General features: G+C 35.4%; 1 protein-coding gene and 1 long non-coding RNA gene across 3 annotated transcripts in view; both read right to left on the reverse strand.

Annotated features, from left to right (window-relative positions):
* Positions 1–21,671, reverse strand: part of shn (zinc finger protein schnurri) — a 34,883-nt gene that overhangs the window by 12,641 nt on the left and 571 nt on the right. Inside the window, exon 1 of one of the 2 annotated variants that reach the window (XM_089727751.1) lies at positions 5,749–7,202. The exons of the other annotated variant lie outside the window; for it this stretch is intronic. The gene's annotated coding sequence lies outside the window, so the exon portion shown is untranslated. Of the gene's footprint in view, positions 1–5,748; positions 7,203–21,671 lie in introns of those variants that run through there. 2 annotated transcript variants of the gene reach the window in all.
* LOC149502983 (uncharacterized) lies at positions 10,396–12,783 on the reverse strand. Its single transcript, XR_016323157.1, has 2 exons — positions 11,954–12,783; positions 10,396–10,926 (listed from the first exon to the last, which is right to left on the reverse strand). It is a non-coding gene; the product is annotated as an uncharacterized LOC149502983 (long non-coding RNA).

The following is a 21,671-nucleotide window of genomic DNA, read 5'->3' on the forward strand; positions in this document are numbered from 1 at the left end:
GAGAAGTAAACCTATCAATATTGGTCGTAGGAATTGAGTGCGCACACTGAATACGTTTTTCTGTCTCTGTATCATTTAGATGGAGATTACGTAAATGATAACTTGAATTACTTTTATCTCACAAAGATTTGTGTGCGTAGACCAATTTTAACGCACTAAGGAGTCAAAATAATTATAAAAATCCCAATAACTACGATTTTTTTTTTTTGGGTAATTTGAAGAATCGGTGCAAACGCGGTCGTGCGGCTTAATCGAATTCAAAAAACTAAAAACGGTTGAATGATGTCAGCTGATCGACATAAACACTCCGCCGACGCGGGCACATCAAACAGCTTCTTTTGTTTTTGCAATAAAGTAAAATTAAGCAATATTAATGTAATATTAAATACGTGAAGCAAAAACTTTGTATCCCTTTTTACGAAAATTGCGCGGACGGAGGAGTATGAAATTTTCCACACTTATAGAGAACATAGAGAAGAAGTGCACAATGCTAATATTTTTTTAAAATAATGCATAAAAGATACATTAAATCAATAAAGAAAACATTACACACACTACATACCATGTATTTGACGCACACACGCATGCATACTATTTATTGTCAAACTTTTGTTCTTGACGTCTATTGTCAAATTGAGAATACATTAAATATTGTTTGTCTTTTTTAATATTTTTTATAGTGTAGTCTTGGTGAAATTTGTGATTATAGAAGTATAAAATACAATAATAATAGTGTACAAACTTACAATTCCAATTAATTATAGTCGAATTTCGACTACTACGGGACTTCTAGTTAATGTAATTTAATAATAAACCATAATAAGTTTGAAATTTGTTTTGAGTTTTCAAACCTTAACACCTGGCTTGATTGCATTTTTGTCGTATTCTTTGTTTGAAATGAGTTAAACCAATTTCTTACAATATATCTCTTTCTGACGCGTTTAACGGCTTAAGGGTAATTCATGGCTGTTATCAAAAAAGTTGAAACCATTAAAAAGTTATATGTATTTTGTATGAAACAATTAATTACTTCTTTTTTTTAACGTGATCTACATTGTTGATTCTACATATAACCACGTTTCGCCTTAATAGCCATTGTGGGAAACACCACACATAATAATACTACCAAATGTAATAAATCTATTTTTAAACAGTTTTTTTTTTGTTCAGTTTAAATAAATACAAAAATTTAAGCACCTATTTCTTATTTTACTAGCATCTAGATAATTTTAAAACCCCAATATCACTGCATTATTTTATGAGTAAAATAAAGTTTCAAAGGTTTCTCAATACGAAGAATCATGCCAAGATTTCTTCACGCTTTTGATCAATATCATATCATCAATATTTTATATTAAATATAATCTATGAGTCAAATCAAACTCCTAGATCGTATATTGTTTAAACTTCCTCTATGACATGGTTTGCAATATTATAATAGTTGCCAAATATCTTTTTCTGTCTGTATCATATTTTTTGTATTTTAGGCTCATATAGAAATATTGTCAGTCTTGAAATAAACATAAAGTATAAATACCAAAAATATAAATACAAAAATTCGTAACGGGCTTTAAATTGCAACAGGGAGATGGACTGCAGTCGTTCCAAAGATGTTTAAAACTAACACTAACCTTCGACTTTTCAAACAAACATAAAATAAGTATTCAGTTCAAAGTTGTCAAATTATGAAAAATATATTTTTCACGCGTACTTATTAATGCTGAATTAATTGTAACGAAGATGCCTCGAATCGACCCACCCGATTATTACCTGAGCATATTTAGGTACACATACAAACTTGATTAATTTACTAAATATATTCTAAACCTAAAAATGATGCTCAAAAGTTTTATTCAAATACGTCTTTTATAGACTCTTAAATCATCATGACTAAACCACTGATTTGGAATGCAGTTTCAACATTGAGTATAATGGGCAAGAAAATGAGGGCTTGCTCTATTTCAAATATATATAGGATCAGGATAAATATGTATAGGATATTCCTAGGATACAAGTATAAATAATCGCTGAATATAGCCTTTCGGAGAGCATGTGGCAGGATGCTTCTAAAACAATTAAACATTCTTCACGGGCGACCTTGTATATTATCTGCGTTGCTTTGTTTATCGATTTAAATAAACAGTTTACATTGATATTAAAGGTATTAAAAAACAGAAACTTGAATAGATTAACAATGTGCGTGGAGTTATGAACCGAATGAATGTTTAGTCCTTCATAACGAGACGGCGTCGTTGCGGTGAGCGGATTGACGCAACGCGCATGTGCCGTGCCATTTCTTAGCGCGAACGTGACATCATCATGACGTCGCGTAAACAAGGATATCCCAACGTAACATAAAATTAAAGTGACTGTGTTAAATTAACTATACACGCGAGCAAAAGTTTGGAATCACTTACTTGAAATTGGTTCCGCGCGATCATGCTTACTGAATAAATTTTTAATTATTATAAAAATCACATAATTTTAAAGGTTCAACTGTCAACTATAAATTGATACCAAATTCATTCAAATCGAGTCAGTAGTTAAGGAGCTATTCCGGATTAAGTGAAGGAAGTAGGAAAACAAGGAAATATGGAAAAATAATGAATGAATAAAACAACAAAAATTAATAAATAAAAATTTTATTTAGCCTTAAAATTAAATGTCAGTAGTTTGTGTTCCCTTCCCTTGTCCTAATAACTCCTCGAAAACGATTCTTCATAGACCTGATCAGCTTTTGAATTGATTCTTGTAGGATACCTTCCCACTTCTCAATCAACGCCGATTTCAGCTCATTCAGGCATGAAGGAGCAGAAGTTCTGGAACGTACCCTTCTCTTCAGTTCATCCCACACGTGCTCAATAGGATTCAAGTCAGGGCTGAGCGCAGGCCAGTCCAATGTGGCGATATCGACTTCTTCGAGGTATTCAGTTGTTACACGGGCAGTGTGACAACGAGCGTTATCGTGGATAAGGAGGAAGTCATCACCGGTGTATCCCGCATAGGGAACGAAATGTTCCAGCAGAATATTGGAAATGTACCGGTCCGAAGTTAGATCGGCTCCTCGTCCCCCGCCAGGCACGAAAACAAGCTTGGTTTTACCGTCGAAGGAAATGCCGGCCCACATCATACAAGAGCCGCCCCCATAAGCCACTGTTTCAGCGAAACAGCACTGCGCAAATTGCTCCCCAGGCCGCCTGTAGACCCAACCTCTTCGGTCGCTACCGTGCAAACACATCCTGCTCTCGTCGGAGAACAGGATTTGCCTCCATTGCTCAACCTCTCAATTAAGATGCGTACGAGCAAATTGAAGGCGTGCTTGTCGGTGAGCTACCGTGAGTTTCGAGCCTGTCACAGGCCATTTTGGAGTCAGATTCGCTTGCTTGAGTCGTCGACGAACTGTCCACTTGCTAGCTGCTACCCTAAGAACATCTCGGAGCTCCTGTTGGACGTCGACACCAGGTTAATGCCGATTTCGGAGAGGTTGACACGATAAAACGGCCATTCCTCTCCGATGTAGACCGGCGCCGTCCAGATCTTGGTCTCGGGATAAAGCTAGCAGTCTGAAACACAGGACTGGCTTATTTGGAGCCGACGAGCGACAACCCGGTGGCTGAGCTCTTCTTGCAATAGGGCTACGATTTGTGCTACTTCTGTAGGTTTTCTCAATTGTCGTACAAGGTAAAGGGTAAAAAGTAGCGGAGATATGTACCAGTCAACGTGTGAAAGTCGACTGATAAAGAAAATCCGATAACAGGTGCTTTTATAGGGGTCAATAGGCCGCAACTCGCGACGTATCAAGCAATTGAAACACGTCTTTTTCGTTATTCCTTCACTTAATCATTAAAAAAAAAAATAAGTGATTCCAAACTTTTGCTCGCGAGTGTAGTTACAACCAAATAAGTGTATGTTTCTAGGTAAATCAGTGAAAACTCATAACCTTTGTAAACACATGTCTACCACACTAACAACCACGCATCTTATTTTTTATATATTTAACGTAAAAGTAGTCAAGTCATAATCCGCATAAAACTGCATCTTAAAGATCAAACTAACGTGTGATTATGTGAATGAGTGCGAGAGAAGGAAAGAGACAGAGATATACCCTTACTCTGTTATTTTGCGGTACCTATTTCTTCTTATGTTACCTAAAGTTGTACCTATTATTCCGATTACACCTGTCGGGCGACTGCCTCAGCTCACCATGCCATATATTATCTTCGAAGAACTGTACTATACTGTACATCTTCGTGGAACATAAAGATATACATACATAATACGAATCAAATTAATTTATTTTCAGTTCATAAGTTCAGTCTCAGTATTTAAAAATCTTCGTAAAAAATTAAAATTTGATAGGGCGTGACAGCAAAAAATATACTCGTAGTAGTAGTTGATAGGTATACTAATATAATAATATATTCCAATTGAATGGTCTACTGTGTTTTAAAGTAGGTATATTGATAACTAAATTTGTATTAGCATATATTTAGTTAAATACCGAGTCAAAATTATCAACTTAAAGGATTCTGATGTATATTTTCTTCAACTCTGTTTATTTCATTTGACTCTTTGCTACGGCTGTTTTGTCTTATAGCTAGCGCTTGTATTATTACTTGATTATAAACCAAATACGATCGGGTATTAAGGTGGCGGCCGAGGCAGGCGACCTCGCTTTGTGCTCACTTGAATCGTTTTCGTTTGTAGACGGCAGCGTTAGGCATTCTGAGAAGGCGTTACAATTTCTGAGAAGCGGGGAGACAAGCAACCCGTTTCGCTTAATAAATATGAGCTGAATAAATATATGTTAGTAAGTTGTTCACTTTTATGAGTTTCCCTTAAAAATAACCATATTAATTTTCGCGGTTTTTTTGATTTTGTCGCCATTATAACAACCCGTTTATTGATTCTGTTTTCGAAATAAAAATATAAAACAGATCTAAAATAAAATAATAATTGTACAAGAAGAAAATTGTTACCGTAAAAATAAGTGCTTTTTTTTAATCAACGAAGTGTTTTCCTGTTTTTGCCACTTGTGGATGAAATGATTTCGGTATGAAAGGGTGTCGTAAATTGGTGGTTTAGTAATGAGACAAAGGAATCCCGGCGTCCAGCTGCCGCCCGCCGGCCTGGCGCCAAGCCAGGCGGCCCTGTTGACGCTCGTGTCGGCCGCCAGCACGTCGCCTCTATGCGATAGATAAAGATTCACCCAATCTCGATAAATTAAAACGCTTGCATTTTAACAACTACCAATGTCATGAGTAGTCTTACTAAATACTTAACGGAGATCTTTACTGTAACCTATTTTTTTTTTTAATATCGACATTTCAATACTTATGTGTAATACGTAATTATTTGTTTTATTTTTTCTTTTTTAGATATAGGTATTACAGTATCTACAAAGTACTAAATATATTTTTTTCATGAAGTGTAGTTACCTATTAGTTATCAAGTTGATATTAGAACATTATCAAAATCCATTTATATGACTTAATGTGCTTAAATTTTTATACGATTAATTAGTACCTATTTTAAGTGCGCAGATAGGTATTACTCATCATTAGATAGGTTTAAAAAAAACTATACTAATATGACTTATCGGAATTAGTAAAATTTAAGAAAACGATTATGACGGATATTTTATTGACATGTTCATTTAATTGATTTACTTGACTATGTAAATCATACGTGGGATTTTGTGTTTTATAATAGGTATCGATATTGAATTTCAATCACGTAGATTCTTACCGCGGTAGAATATTTCAGTCCACCATTATACTAGATAGATACTGCGTAGGTATTATTTGTTGACGCCTTCAAACCAAGTGTCAACAAGTCCGATGGGTTGCATTTCACCCGCGCTCAAGTGAATCATCGTTAATAATTGCGCGACGTTACACGCCACACGTCACACAACTCAACACACACACACCCACGAACATTAACATAACACATACACAGAGATACACCTGTGTAACCATCAATTTATGAATCAATCTATATCATCTAAATACCACGAGTCCCATTTTCCACGTATTACAAATTGGATTGTCTATACGAACACTAGGTTTTAAATATATTGATGTTTCGAGAAATGTAAATTGGTAAACACGCAGCCGTTAGGGCGCGTATCAAGAATGACTGTTCACAGTTCAACTGTTTGTGTAATGTCGTTGAGTCGTTTCGTTTCGTTCGTCTCCCCTCGCCGCCCGACCCTCACCCGCGCATGCCGCACTGACTGCGCCCGCTGTGAGTAGTGATTCATGTCGCGTGTATCTATCTCCCTCCTTCACCGCAACCGGATCGGTTGTTCTTGGTAATCTATTTACGTATCTACTAGGTAGGTATATATGTATTTATTTCTGCGGACTTTAACCTGTACCGAGCTTATATGCCTTAGCTTTGAAGTCATTAGCTTAAATTAGTCGCAGAAATAAGGCACATCGTCGTCGGTTTTAGGATTTAAAATATTAATTCGTACCGAATGCAACATAATATTACCGTAATGGTAGGCACAACCGAGCATAAAACGTTATGATAAGCTTATACGTCATTTAATTCAAATTTGAATATTGTATCTTATTTATCAGTATACTATCGGTATCGCTGGCAACGCAATGTAATTTTCATGCGGCGTCGATTTCGTAACGGTTGCGCTCGACTAGAACGAGTAATCAGCTAGTGTCAGCTATGTGCCACCGTACAACAGCATTCTCAACACTATCAACCAATACTATTAATTTCATACTAAAACACTAAACGTTTAAAGATGTCAGAACATTTATCTATCGTATGACAGTAAAGTATTTTTAAAATCCAAATATTCTTAAATGGCTGGTATTTTCCTACATTCAGCTTATCTCTTGAACCTATTATCGCAAAGACCTCACTATCACAAGTTTATATTTTCATAATTCACAACTTGCCGATAAATGAGCCTCGTTCAGAATCATATCTATTTTGAAGCTAAAATTCATGATATTTTTGTTGGTGAAACTACAACACTCATGCTAGATACTCGAATGTATAATATAAACATATTATTTGCAATGATAATTAGTAGGCGCTTATCAGTAGCGCGGAGGTGATGACGCACGCGGTTCGAGCATAGCACGCAATCTCTTGATTGTAATTTGTAAGTAACTTAGCCAGGAAACAAGTGATATACCAAAACACGATATCATTATTAGATTTGTTTTGTATTCGTTTTAAAATATTTCATGGCCTTACGAGGAATAAACTTATAATTTAATATAAAATTTAGTTGTAATTTTAATTAAATTCAATCAATGGCTAAAAATTCCTTGGGTTTCGCATTGTTACTCTCTATTGTTTCCATAGCATCATGTCTATGGCACGTTGTAATAGCGTTAACGATTGACATAGCGAACGCAAAATCACGTGGTCCAAACTTGTCAAATTTCAATTTCATACAATTCGATATTTTTACAAGCGTTATGTTCACGCCGTTTATCATCTACACAGAAATGTAACAAAAATTTAGCTACCGTCCGGCACATACTTATGTATTGCAATAAGAACGGGTTATTGAAATACATTACAGATTTGACAATATCTACTATAGTTTTACAAATTATTATTTTTGAAGCTACTACATCTTTCACTAAGTATATGAGAAATAAACTCATAAATATTTTAATTTCGAATATTTTAATTGAGGCCTATAAAATCAAAGGCAGCTAAATCCATGTCTGTCAAATATTCAGGTAAACTACAAAAATCGGCCCTAAACACTTCATTACGGATCTTCCCGATCCATCGAAGTACTGCTCTTGCTAGGGCTAGTGTTAGCAACACTCCCGGTTTGAGAAGCTGAAATAACTTTGTTCGGGTAGGTACGGTATTCTTTATTTTAAAGCAGATTTATAAATAATGAGAATATTACTAATAATCCTAATTTTAAATGGTAAAACTTCGTTTATTAGTACTTAGTACAGAGTAAAAATAACATTTTTGAACTGAATTTGTTAGAGATTTAGCTGCATTTGTTATAACATGAAAACATTAAAGCGTATCCTACTAACTAAAGAAGATGGCGCCATTTTTAATCCATTTTACATTAGGGCGTTTAGCTGCCTTTGATTTTATAGGCCTCAATTTTACGTTTACAAGGACTAGTCGGAAGGCTTATTTCTGTATTAGGTAGCAGGCTTGTGGATATGAAGCATCCTCATTTTCCCATTTCACTTATTTCCACAGCATGATGTGTTACGGGAATTTGCTTTGGGGCAAACGTGCGAATGCTGAAAGCGTTTAACTTGGAAAATAAGATTATTCGAGATATTTTTTAAGATATTGGAATCCTCTGATTTGGGCCACAATACATTTTAACTACCATCATTTACGTGTATACAAATTAAAAAGTTATATAGTTACGATCTTTCGATGATCATTAGATGAATACTAAAAATTAAGATAGAAAACTAATCGGTAGCACCAACAGAAAACTAATTACTCGTTTTTTGGTCAGGGCATAATTAATTTTAACAAGATCTCCAGGAGACAAATTACAGTACAAGTAGTCAACGGATCCTTAGTCCTTAGTGCACTAAGGAACAAGGATCCTAAGCTCAGTGAATATATACATAGTTACTTGTAGTATATACCAATAATAGAAAATGGGAAACCCTGAGTTTCTTGCCAATACTTTTCAGTGTTGAAACTGCATTCCGAATCGGTAGTAAAGTTATGATAATATGAAACATAAGACATGTAGACAACATAATCTTACTTGAATAAAAACATTTTTATTATCATTTAATAGATAAGAATTTATTATTGATTAAAGCGACTTTATGTAGTAAATCGCATGCTAATAGTTTTAAGTTGGTCATAAGTAGCAAAAACGAAATTAACGCAAAAAGATTTCAGAGCGGTGATTGTTTTATGATTTATTTTACATTTTTTTAACTGATTCGTATTTAAATAAAGAAATAAATAGTATAGCTCGTCTTCAGTATATTCTTGTGAGGGAAGGGCCTCATTTAAGCACCGTAAGGCATATTGGTTCGCAATTTTATCATAGCCATGTTTCATTCCATTGTGAAATTGGTGACAGGCGGCCCTTCTACTGCAATCTTTAAGGAAGATGTGTCAACGTGTAAAGTTTTTAATCATATAATTTTTATTTTTAAGTTACAATATACTGGTACACCGCCACTGAGTATTGACAAAAAATGTAAAGGTTTTTCTAAGACCAAGTGTATTTATTCTTTTATGTAATTTATCATTATGATAATTATCACTATAATTCCATTGTCACGATGCCAAAGTTCTAAATAATCTACTAAATTTGACTGACTGTTCGTTATAGTCGTGTTTTAAGTGAGCAACCCTCACTTTAAATTGCGGGTTCTTGAAATATGAGTTGAGTTGAAAATTGAGTTTACCAAAACAATTTTTTGGTTGTATTGTTTCCCGTTAATTTTATAATAGTTTTCAAGGCGTTGTCAAGATGCGAAGGAAAATTGTTTGTGAAAATAATAACACTGCTGTAATTTCGTAAAACTGTAATAAATACCTTAAACGGTTTCCAATCCTAATTGCAATTTTTATCCAGAAATTAATATTATAAAATTTGTAAACTATAGTTATTATTTATACAAAACGCGGAATAGCAATATATATCTTAAAAGTATAATAGAACTGAATGTTGTTTTGTAAAAAAAATATAACTCAGCTTCTCTCTCAGCAACTCACACGTCAAGCTGAGGTCAAAATGTTATCTAGATCAGATATATTCTGTACCCATGTAAATGGCATACAAAATCTTTACATTTATTATTACATCTTAAATGTTTTGGTATCAAAGTCTTATTTTAGTGGTTTTTTTTTTGGATAAAAACCTAGGCCCTTAACTTTGTATTTCCATTTAGGTATGATTGAGTATGTTAAAGATAAAAGAAAAGTCTTTAACTTGTGCATCCTATCCTGTTTGACGTACGGTTGCCAAACATGGGCGTTAACCGAAAAAATAATAAATAAAATACAGGTATGTCAGAACAGCATAGAAAGAAGTATCACTGGTGTCAAGGGAAGAGACAAAGTAAGTTTGTCGGATAAAAAGATTAATTAAATTTAAAAATGCGATCAAAATAAGTAGAACGTTGAAGAGGAGATGGACATGACATATCTTAAGAGAGAAATACGATAAATGGACTAAAATAATTAATGGCTGTCGAAAAAAAGGAAAAGACAGCCAAAACGTTGGGAAGATGAAATAAAGAGTGTAACCGGTCTGCGTTGGAGTCGAATGGCCAAAAATAGAGAATATTGGCAATCTTTAGAGGAGGCCTTTGTCGAGTGACAGGCTGTTTGGAAAATCACACCGAACGCCGAACGGAATACTTGATTACAAGTTGAATTTAAATTTAATTTATTATTAAGTAATTTATTAAGTTAGTAATTAGTAAGTAAAACAGCAATAAAGGCTTATTATTATAAGTATGTTCAGCCATAACGCACCTTTAGGATTGAAGTGGCTTAATCCAAAATTGGTTTTTTTAGTAAACGCCAAAAATGTACTTAATTGATGAATTGTATTATTTTGTTTTTAATGCTTTAAGGTACGCGCTTTATTTAAAAGAGACGGAAAGAAGAGTGCTTTGTCCTTTTCTAGTCTAAAAGACAGTATTTCATTTCATAAACTGATAGAATACACGTTTATAAGTCGGTCAAAGTATAAAAATCATTTTTATTTTATTTTTAGATAGGTCACTTCAATTCTAGAGGTGCGATATTGTCAGAACTTCTGTTTCGTGAACGTCGAAGAGCGCGGGTGGCACGCGCGGGGCACTTGTTGCGTTCTATACTCTGAGAAGGTGCCGCCTGTTGCCGCTGGTGAGTGTCGACGTCACTTCGCGACCTTGAGTAACGCGGTATGGGGATTGTCCGTTTCTTTGTGGTCTACAACACGATCGGAATTCGACGTATTAAAACCAAATTACATATAACTCATAAATAACATAATGCTGCATGAATCATACATAATAAAGTTAATATAACAATGACACTGAACAAATATTTTACAAGTTTCCCTTTTCTTTTTTTTTATTGCCCTTGTAGGCAGACGAGCATACAGCCCACCCGATGGTGAGTGCCGTCGCCCATGGACTTCAGCAATGCCAGGGGCAGAGCCAAGCCGCTGCCTACCGTAACCTGTAACCAACTAAAAAATACACTATAATGAAACAAGTAAATTAATAATATAAATTCGTCACTATTTTCGGTATCTATGTGATTTTAACAAGTCAAGATAGAATTAATAATTAATTTACTCATCGTTCGGGATTCTTTTGGCATAATGTACCTAAAGCTGTTAAACAGTGTTTTGAGACCAAACAGGCGCGGCGCCACAAAGTCGCGTAGGCGGGAAAACGTGAAACCTGTCCTGCTGGCAACAACTTATGAACTTACTAGCTGTGCTTTATGAAAGACTATGCATTCGATGTGGTATTTAACTTCCATAATATGTAAATATTTCTGGTAAAGATAACTTTCCACTTGCAAGTTCGTCTGCGTGGTCTACTTTATATCGCGAGGTCCGATAACTGTGCTCAGCAGTGGGATGAAAATGCCTTATTTTCTTTCTTAATGTTCCAATACCGAATTTCGTCAAAATCGGTTCAGTGCTTAAGAGCGTTAAAATATAATTGACAGACCTTGATACTTTCGTATATTCATATTATTATTCGCTATGTAAATTCTATTATGTATGTAAAGTATAAAAGTGAATTACAAAATTATTTAAACGACGATAGCTTTTTCTTGCAACATCAGACTTTAATAAGCCGAACAAAGCCTTGTTCAACAGTCTTGGACACATACGCGTAGAAAGAGACAGACAGAAAATAACTTTAAAAGTTGCTATTTATAATTTTATTGCGTTTATTTAAATACTAATCCGTTCTTATAGGTTTCACATTTCCATTACCTTTAGTACCCGTTTTACGCTGGTTTTTGCATAGCGGGGTTATTCGAGTTCTGACTCGGAGATGTATGCGGCGCCATTCGGGCGGAGTTTGCAAATCCCGCCGCGCCGTCGGACTAGGCCTACGCTGGCGGCGTAATATTCTGTTCGCTTCACAGACGACCGTCAGTCTAGCATTGTGGGGAACTATGAAATAGCGAAATGTACTTAATGCTTAGATTAAACTAAATTCTGCGGTATCCCACTATCCCCACGAAGGGATGGTGTTCTGCGATTCCATAAGCTCAATTTCTAACAAACAAACAACTAGGCCCGAATATGGTTCTAGCAATTTTTGTATTCAAGGGACAATTCAACGTGAAATCAATACATAACACAGTTGATATGATTCAATAAATTGTGATTGTGTAAATGTTCTGTTCATATTAATTCAATTTTAAAAATTAAAAATCAATTTCAATCTTGATACTGGAAAATATTTATAAAAGCAATGAAATGAGCATGAGCCAAAACGGCAAAAGCATTCTTAAATCATAGCCGTAAATAGCTAATCAAGTACCTATCACATATCTTCAGTTGTTTTAGAAGACTTGCTCGTAATATTAAGTGTATTCACCAAAGGTTTCAGCTACACCTGACATAGTGCGAAGACAATGTTTGGTACCTAATAGGCAAAAAATAGAAACGAAAATACCCCTGGTGTTGTTATAGATGGGTCCCAATTTAGTAATGAGTGCTTTTCGAAGAAAATTGTAATGTGTGAAGAGTGGATTCTCTACACTAGTGCAGGCAACGATTAAACCCAATTCAAATACCGGAACAAAATCGAAAAAGCAAGCCCATCCATATACCAAATGACCATAAAAGTTATAATAACTGTTTAGTGGTCGTTTCATGGTATAGTTTACCACAAGCTTTTGATATTCAGTGAATCAATAACAATATGTCTCTTGTCAACTTCGAATAAAGATATCAAAACACTGGAGAAAAAATTCCAGCTTGTTAAGGGATTATTCGAGATTATTTATGAAAACAACGCAAGACACACTTCGCAAACCGTTTTAACAACCAAAGACCTACATTGTGAACAGTATTATTTAATGGGTTCTTACCACGATAAAGTTCCCAATATTTTTTATTACAATACAGACAGTTCCAATGTGAAATCAAAAGTATATGCTTCTATTGGTAATATTGAGAAGGATCAGATGTAATAATTTAGCTTACGTAAGCAACACGTGATGCAGTAGTGTGCTTTTTTTTGGGTATGATCCTATTTCCAAATAAATATATCGATGACAGAAATGCGAGAGATATAATTGCCTTTTTTGCGAAGGGAAACTTCACTGTAATACGACTTTGAAAGTTGTGAAGTTAATTTTGAAGTACTATTATCAAAATATTCTCATTAATTAAAAGATTAGATTTATTTGTTGATGTAAACTATTCAATAATAAACGATATCAAATTAGATATTAGATGCCTGAATTATAATTTTCTCTGAGGACCAAATAATCAACTAGTATTTTTTAGCACACAATATGACCTTTGAATATTTCAGAAGTGTAAGAAGTATAATAAACTCACATTTGCCAAAAACATAATATCATATGGCACGCGAAACAGCTAACCGGCGAACGTGCAACGATTTATGCCAAAAATATTCATCTGACATTGAATTGATGAAACGAAAACGATGACGCGTAGAAAATACCATCATTTCATTCATTTTATTCAAAGTATTCATATGTGTTTATTTTTGTTCCAGTTCTAATAAAGATATTTCTATAATATAATACGTTTTATTTGTTCTGGATGACATTCTGTGATAAATAATTTAGATTTAATGTGATTGCCACATCAACTCGGGCTCTGTTAATATGGCGTCATTCTCTGCGAATTCCGGCGTTAACGTATCAACGGTCAAAATACGCTATATGTAAGTATGATTGTGACAATAATATTCATGAGTCAGACAGACGAGGCCGGAGTAACACTTGACCAAATAAACAACTATTCAACGTTTGCCAGTCTTTCCTCCATGACGCCTGTAAATTAAGTTTAGCTTAACATTTACATAAATAGTGTCTTTTTTCTTCATTTCAAAAAAAAACAATTTAATGGTTGGTATGAAAATTTAAGATTCATGATTTTGTTTTAAAAACATTACCAATGTAACTTTGTAATCTTAAAATATAAATATGTATTCATTTAACGACAAAAATAACTTTGGCAAATCCCTATAATCGCGAAATCGTCAAAAGCGGTGGGCTGAAGTGTAGTTAGATTATTATGTTGGGAACGTTTTTGGATTTAAGCCAGATATTCAGAGGTGTTCCCACTTCCGAGGTGCATTCCCCACCCACACGTCTCAGTAGTTTCAATATAGTACGTCCGTGCCGCTCTTGAAGCCGTAGTGATACCACCGATATTTATTGACAGTAACAAAGATATAAACAAAAGATGCGCGTTTTACAGTTATATTTATTATAGATTCCTGTTAATGGGTGGATGAATTCACGGCTGATCTGATGTAAAGCGATTACCTGAGCCTGGATGGACCTGAGATGGACTCCACAACATGAATTCCGTATCCCACCTTAAGACATGAGGTCGTTATGATCAACTACCGGTGGGTTGTCTAACATCAATGTCAGTAAATAATAAAAACGTTACTGGCGATATAGCTTATTTTGCTGCTTTATATTTATAGCCGAACCGTGTAATCGCTCGAATGACTCGTTTTTTTGTGTATTATACAGATTTAATTACGAAGCGAACGGTTTGTCAAGAAGTTGTATATTGAAGTTGAAGTCGTATGTTGAGCACGAGACTATCTGGCAATCCCATGGTGTATCCCAGTTTATAATTAAATCGTTGTGACAAGCTTTGTCGAATGCCTTCGCCATATCGAAGAAGAGGGCTCCGGTGGGGATGGGTCTGCGTTTGTTTAGCCCTACTAAGATGTGCTCCGTGAGGCTGTGCACTTGCTGAATGCATGAGTGTTTTGCGCCGGGCCGTACGCTCGTCTGCCTACTTGGCAATAAAATAATAAAATAAAAACATAATATATTGTTGTATATAGAAGCAAAAGAAACTGAAATTGAAGAATTATATGAGTCAATTGAGAAAGCACTAACAACTACACACACACATATCATACTTATGGGCGATTTCAACGCTAAGGTAGGAGCCCCTAAAGAAAACGAAGATTTAGTCGTGAAAAAACATGGACACGGCACAAGAAATAGCAGAGGCCAGAAACTTGTGAACTTTGCGCTCGAACACAAGTTGACAATAATAAATACCTGTTTTAAGAAACACCCAAACCGAAAATGGACTTGGATTTCGCCGAATGGGCTTCACAAAAACGAGATTGACTACATTCTCACAAACCAACCAAAATTATTTGAGAACCTCGAAGTTCTGAACCTGAACTACCCATCTGATCATCGTGCAATAAGAGGATCAGTAAAGCTCTCTAAACATAAACTAAGCAGAGCCCGATTTACAAATAAACAAGAATACCAACTTAGAAGCCTAAAGGAAATAGAAAAATATAAGGACAACCTTAAACTAAAACTATCTGAGGCAGCTATCTACCAAACAAACGAAACGATAAATACTTGTTATGATAAAATTAGCAATGCTATTTCTGAAAGCCTAAAAATTTCAAAAATAAACAAGAGAAATTATAAATATAAAATACTACAAGAAAGAACTGAAAGATTGCTACAAAGAAGAAAAGTACTACAGTCAACCAAAAATAAAACTCGTTCCATGAGAAACGAACTCTCTGCCTTATACAAAATAGTCAACAAATATATAAAAAAAGATTATTTAAAATACAAACAAGACACTATACTGAGACACCTACAGCTTTGCGGTAGCACGAAGAAACCATTTAAGGAGCTTCGAACAAATAAGTGCTGGATAAAAGGATTGAAAAATGTGGACAAAGAAATATACAAACGAAAAGATATTGTCAATACTGCTACAGAGTTTTATAGAAATCTATACAGTAGCAACAATAACAATATAACAACGCCAAATAACAGCAAAGTAGACCAATCTAAAAAATATACAGAGATAAATGAAAACGAAATCATAGAAACAATAAAAAAACTGAAACTTGAAAAAAGCCCAGGCTCCGACAAAATTACAAACGAAGCACTGAAAGCTGCTCAATTAATTCTGGCTGCACCGTTAGCGAAACTCTTTAACTCGATACTACAACACTCTGTAACTCCCACTCAGTGGTCGGAAGCAAACATCATATTGTTATATAAAAAAGGAGACCCTAAAAATATTGGCAACTATAGACCAATCAGCCTACTTCCTAGCCTATACAAATTGTTCTCTACAGTTATTAAAACTCGAATAAGTAAAACACTAGAAACAAAACAACCAGTAGAACAAGCGGGTTTTAGAAAAGGCTTTTCAACAATTGACCACATCCATACAATAGAGTTAATAATAGAAAAATATCAAGAACACCAGAGAACTCTATATATAACTTTTATTGACTACCAAAAAGCTTTCGACACCGTTTCGCACAACAGCATATGGGAAAGTTTGGCAGAGCAAGGAGTTGAAGAAGTATATATAAAGACTATCCAAAATATATACAATAACAATAAAGGAAGGATCAAACTCGAGTCCATTGGCCCACGGTTTCCCATTCAAAGAGGAGTAAGACAGGGGGACCCCCTTTCCCCAATACTATTTATATCAATCCTGGAAAACATCATTGGCAAGCTGGACTTTCACAAAATAGGACTTTGTATAAAAGGAGAATATTTAAGTCATCTTAGGTTCGCAGACGACCTAGCACTTCTGTCAGAGACGGCCGGCCAGATGCAATACATGATAGAGACTCTACACCAAGCCAGTATCAAGGTGGGGCTCGAGATGAACCTTACTAAAACCAAGATAATGACCAACAACAGATGGAAAAATCCTATAAAAATCAATGGAGAGCCACTAGAATATGTAGAGAAATACATATACTTGGGAAAACTGCTAAGTTTTGCCAAAAACAGCGACATACTAGAAATGGAAAGAAGGGTTCAATCGACATGGAATAAATTTTGGAACCTAAAGGAAATTTTCAAAAGTAATATGCCCACAGATATCAAAACAAAAGTTATGAACTCAAGTCTATTACCATGCCTGACGTATGGGTGCCAGACGTGGAAGTTCTCCTCTAAAGCCACAAATAAAATCAGGACCTGTCAAAGGGGGATGGAGAGGAGTATGCTCAAAATAAGGAAGATGGATAAGGTAAGGCATACTAAGATAAGAAGAACCACTAACGCGACCGACGCCCTGACTTATGCGCTAAAACTAAAATGGAAATGGGCTGGCCATGTCGCGAGATATACAGACCAGAGATGGACTGCGAAAGTTACATCTTGGAGCGGCCCAACGGGCAAGAGAAGTCGAGGGAGACCACTAACCAGATGGGAAGACGATCTTAGACGAACAGCTGGCCCAAACTGGATAGACGTAGCACAGGATAGAGACGCTTGGGCATCTTTGGAGGAGGCCTTTACCCGATCCGGGGTTCTTGCTAACTAAATTTTACTGATTTATTACAAAACTCTTTTACATTCTAAATACTACATACATTTATATTTATTATATCTTTTTTTTTTTTAAACTTTGTAAAGCAAGAAATAAAGGGCTTATTATTATTATTATTATTATTATATTGTTTGTATGCTATTAATAAATAATTAATTGATTAATTAATAAATTACTTTTAATTAATCGAACAGTGCGGGTATTTATAAATAATCTGATTGGCTAGGATTTGGAGATGATTTGGAGGATGACTGAGTGTATCACACATTACTTACTGATTACCATTGCTTAATCATTCATCCAGTTAGCCTGCAAAATTTCAGATTGATCCAAAAGTAGAGAAAAAATTAATAATATTTCTTGATACTTTGATATGTTACTTATGGACATATTTACCGTATTGAAATACAGAAAAGAATAATTGTTTTTCCTAGTAGAAACCACTGATGCAACACAATCCTGGAATCAAGCAGGCAATTTATTCTAGTTGAGATCCCATTATCTGTACTAAAAAGAGGTAATTAGAAAATAATAGAATAAACGCACAAATTTTCTTGGAATTTTCCTTCGTGTTTGACCGTTGAACCGAAGTTGTTTCAAGTTTGCTATGCGTTTAGCAAGCGTACGATTCTGCGAATATCCAACAGCACGCGCCATCGTCCGTCGACCGCATCGACAAATGGAAGTCCAACATAAGTATTCAGTGTATTTTCACATTTACGATTCCAATTCTTCCTAGAACACCGTCGATTCCGTCCATTTCAAACTCGAGTTATTTTCATGGCTATGAGCACTAATGTAATCCCCAACGTACAGTTTTTAAGCGGTTTCTACTGAACTAATCAAGCCCTGAACTTTAGACTTATAAATAGTTACATATTATTTACTAAGAAATGTTGGTACTTATCATATATAATCAATTTACAACGTTCTTTGAACAAAAAGTTCATTAAATGGAAATTATATTTTTGTATTTGCCACTTCACATTAAATTGGTATACTAATTCAGTAGCCCGGCATTGTGTTTCTTTTGACCTTTACGAAACCCAGTTGCATAATTAAAATGTTTTCAACGAAATATTCATCATCCGAAGTTTTCAATTTTTAATTATACTGTCATCAAGTCGGACAAGTACACACACAGGTCATCTGATTACGAGCGGCTTTCAGATATGGGTAAAGAATCGGTAACATAATTAATATCCAATTTTAAAATATTTTGTTGAATTCGTAGGATGTAAGGAAGGCAGAATTTAACTATGGTGTTGTTACATGGTCGGATTACAAGACTCGGTCATACAAGAATTATTTAATCATAAAAAATCGGGCAAATGGGTTTGGAATAAACGATTCACTGTTGAAATAATTAAAAGTACATAGGTACATAGTAAATTTATTGAAATCGTCGCGTAATTAAAATCAAGTCTACAGAATATATTATCATTATTTTACGTAAAATCTGGAAAACTATTGTTGCGTCTCATTAATCAAGACAATAACTTTTTTAATTAAAAATTAGTAATGTATGAAACGTGGTTTTGTATAAGCCTGCGTTTTTTTTTATTGCTTTGATGGATGGACGAGCTCACAGGCCACCTGGTGTTAAGTGGTTACTGGAGCCCATAGACATCTACAACGTAAATGCGCCACCCACCTCGAGATATAAGTTCTAAGATCTCAGTATAGTTACAACGGCTACCCCACCCTTCGAACCGAAACGCATTACTGCTTCACGGCGGAAATAGGCGGGGTGGTGGTACCTACCCGTGCGGACTCCCAAGAGGTCCTACCACCAGTGATTACGCAAATTATAATTTTGCGGGTTTGATTTTTATTACACGGTGTTATTCCTTCACCGTGGAAGTCAATCGTGAACATGCTTATTTATTATGTATGTATAATATAAAAAAGCATCATGATTAATGAGAAAATCCGTCAAAGATGCATGCTCAAGAAATGTATGAACAGAGTGCAATAAGATCCTTACAGAGGAGAGGTGAGGTAGACATCTAATGACTGGTTTGTGTCCTTCATATACGGTGGCTTTTAGCAACGGCTTATTCTACCGTCGTCTACATAGCACAATTTAAGCAAAGGGCTCATTACACATTTTTTCCCTACCTATTCGCTGATAGCCTAACTAAGGGGCTATTTCAGCTTCGTCTGTACGGATAGGTGAACTCATGGGCTCAACCTGAGAGAATTTGTTAACACTAGCCCTAGGAAGAGCAGTGTTTCGTAGAATCTACCATTAGTCCGAAATTGCGACCCACTGAAACTCGGTGGGTACTGATTACATTACTTTTTAATAATATTCGACGAATTTTAAAATTCGTTAGCTTTTCGGGTGGTCGAATTCAATTTTATGTCTGTGTTAAATATTCATATCAAGAATACCAGCGTACATCGCAGATTACCTAATTTACACGAGGTATTGTGTGTATAGCTTAAAGCGCACTGCCACCACCGTAATAAATCCCTATTGCTTAATAAATAGAACATGAACTGAGGAATTGAATCGCCGGATTAAGCGTCGTCATGAAGTGCCGTGGTTTCGCTTTTAAAGCTAGGGTAGGCAATCGTTATTCTAATATGTTTTTACGATCATTCAACATTGTCGACTGAACTAAAACAAAATAAGGATATTAATACTTATGTAATTAGTGGGCGTGGGGCGTGAAAATATGCCTTCGTTTACCACCCTAGCCACTACCTAGCATTTTACCAGGTTGCATTAATCATTTCGGGTTAAATTGTAAGAAATTATTTTTACTAGTACCCCTGGGTATATCAAAGTCAGACAGCGAGCAACCTGAACCATGAGTTTACATGGATCACCTGCCTAAGCAGTTAACTTCTAACGTTCTATTCATGCCCGCTGAGTTTCTTGCCAATTCTTCTCAGGACGGAGGCTAATTCTTGTGAATTGGCGGTAGTTCTTTTGACGTTCAACAAGTATGTACTTTCATTTATGTTGAATAAAACTTTTTTGATTTGATTTGATTACAAAAACAATATTCATCATGACGAATTAACGAAAATTTCAAAAATGATATATTGATGGGAGATAATTGAAGGCACGAAGCGGGGGCGGGCGGACGTGCCAAGGCAGGCAGGCAAGCAACATATTTACTCATAAGTTTGAGACGTAAATCAGCGTGCCTCTATTTCGAGTCGGGCGGTGCGGGTTTAGGTACCGGGCGACGCGGCGCGGCGGGGAGTGGGCAGACGACGATGCCGGTCTGGCGCCAGAAGGATTCCCCAGCGCCCCACTCTCCGCACACCGCAACATCGACTCCGCGCACGGCGCAACACTCGAGGTCGTCACGCACCCGTATACAATCTTTGCTTAGCGAGTTGCGGCAGTGAATACCTAATACTATTCACTAAAATCATCATTCATGACAACTTTAAATTTAGAGCTGACTAATTCAATAGCCTTGCAGAATATACATTTATGGATTTATGTTGTTAACATAATTTCTGAATTCAATTATTTTCAATGTAAGTAAAGGTTTAGGTATTTTAGAAGAGTGGTCGAACTCGAGGACTTGGTAAGGATGGCATGGTACCATGGTAATTTATATATTTATGGTAAATTAACATTAAAATGTGTAAGTATTGAGCAGTCTTTGGCGGAGCCAGAACGTCAGAATACTGTCTTTGACGTGAATCATAACGCAACAAATTTGAATACATGTCGATAATATTACATAATAATTTTACTACATCAGATACCCCCATTTGGTCATTCTGATAGCACTACATACTTACAAGTTACAATATTTTGCCCGGGCATCTAATGTCCACCCGTGCCTGTCAGACAAGTTTTTTTAGCTCTCTCTAAAGCCAATGTTAGAAAAGGATGAACTATCCATGAAATTTCCGGTAGTCGCCCGATCAAAACATAATGTGTAAACGTAAACAATCAATGATGAATTAAACTGTTTAGATTAATCTGGGCAAAACATTATACCTAGAAACCTTAATTATTTTCTCGTAACTCACCAAAAAAATACCACTTAATTTGCAGCAAAGTGCAATCAATGTTATTATAAAGTCATATTTTGTATACTTTCATTAGGTACATATTTAAATTATACGTATTACCTAGTAGAGGATTTAATATTTGACA

Source organism: Bombyx mandarina, chromosome 05 (assembly GCF_030267445.1).
Source record: "Bombyx mandarina strain Sakado chromosome 05, ASM3026744v2".
NCBI lineage: Eukaryota > Metazoa > Arthropoda > Insecta > Lepidoptera > Bombycidae > Bombyx > Bombyx mandarina.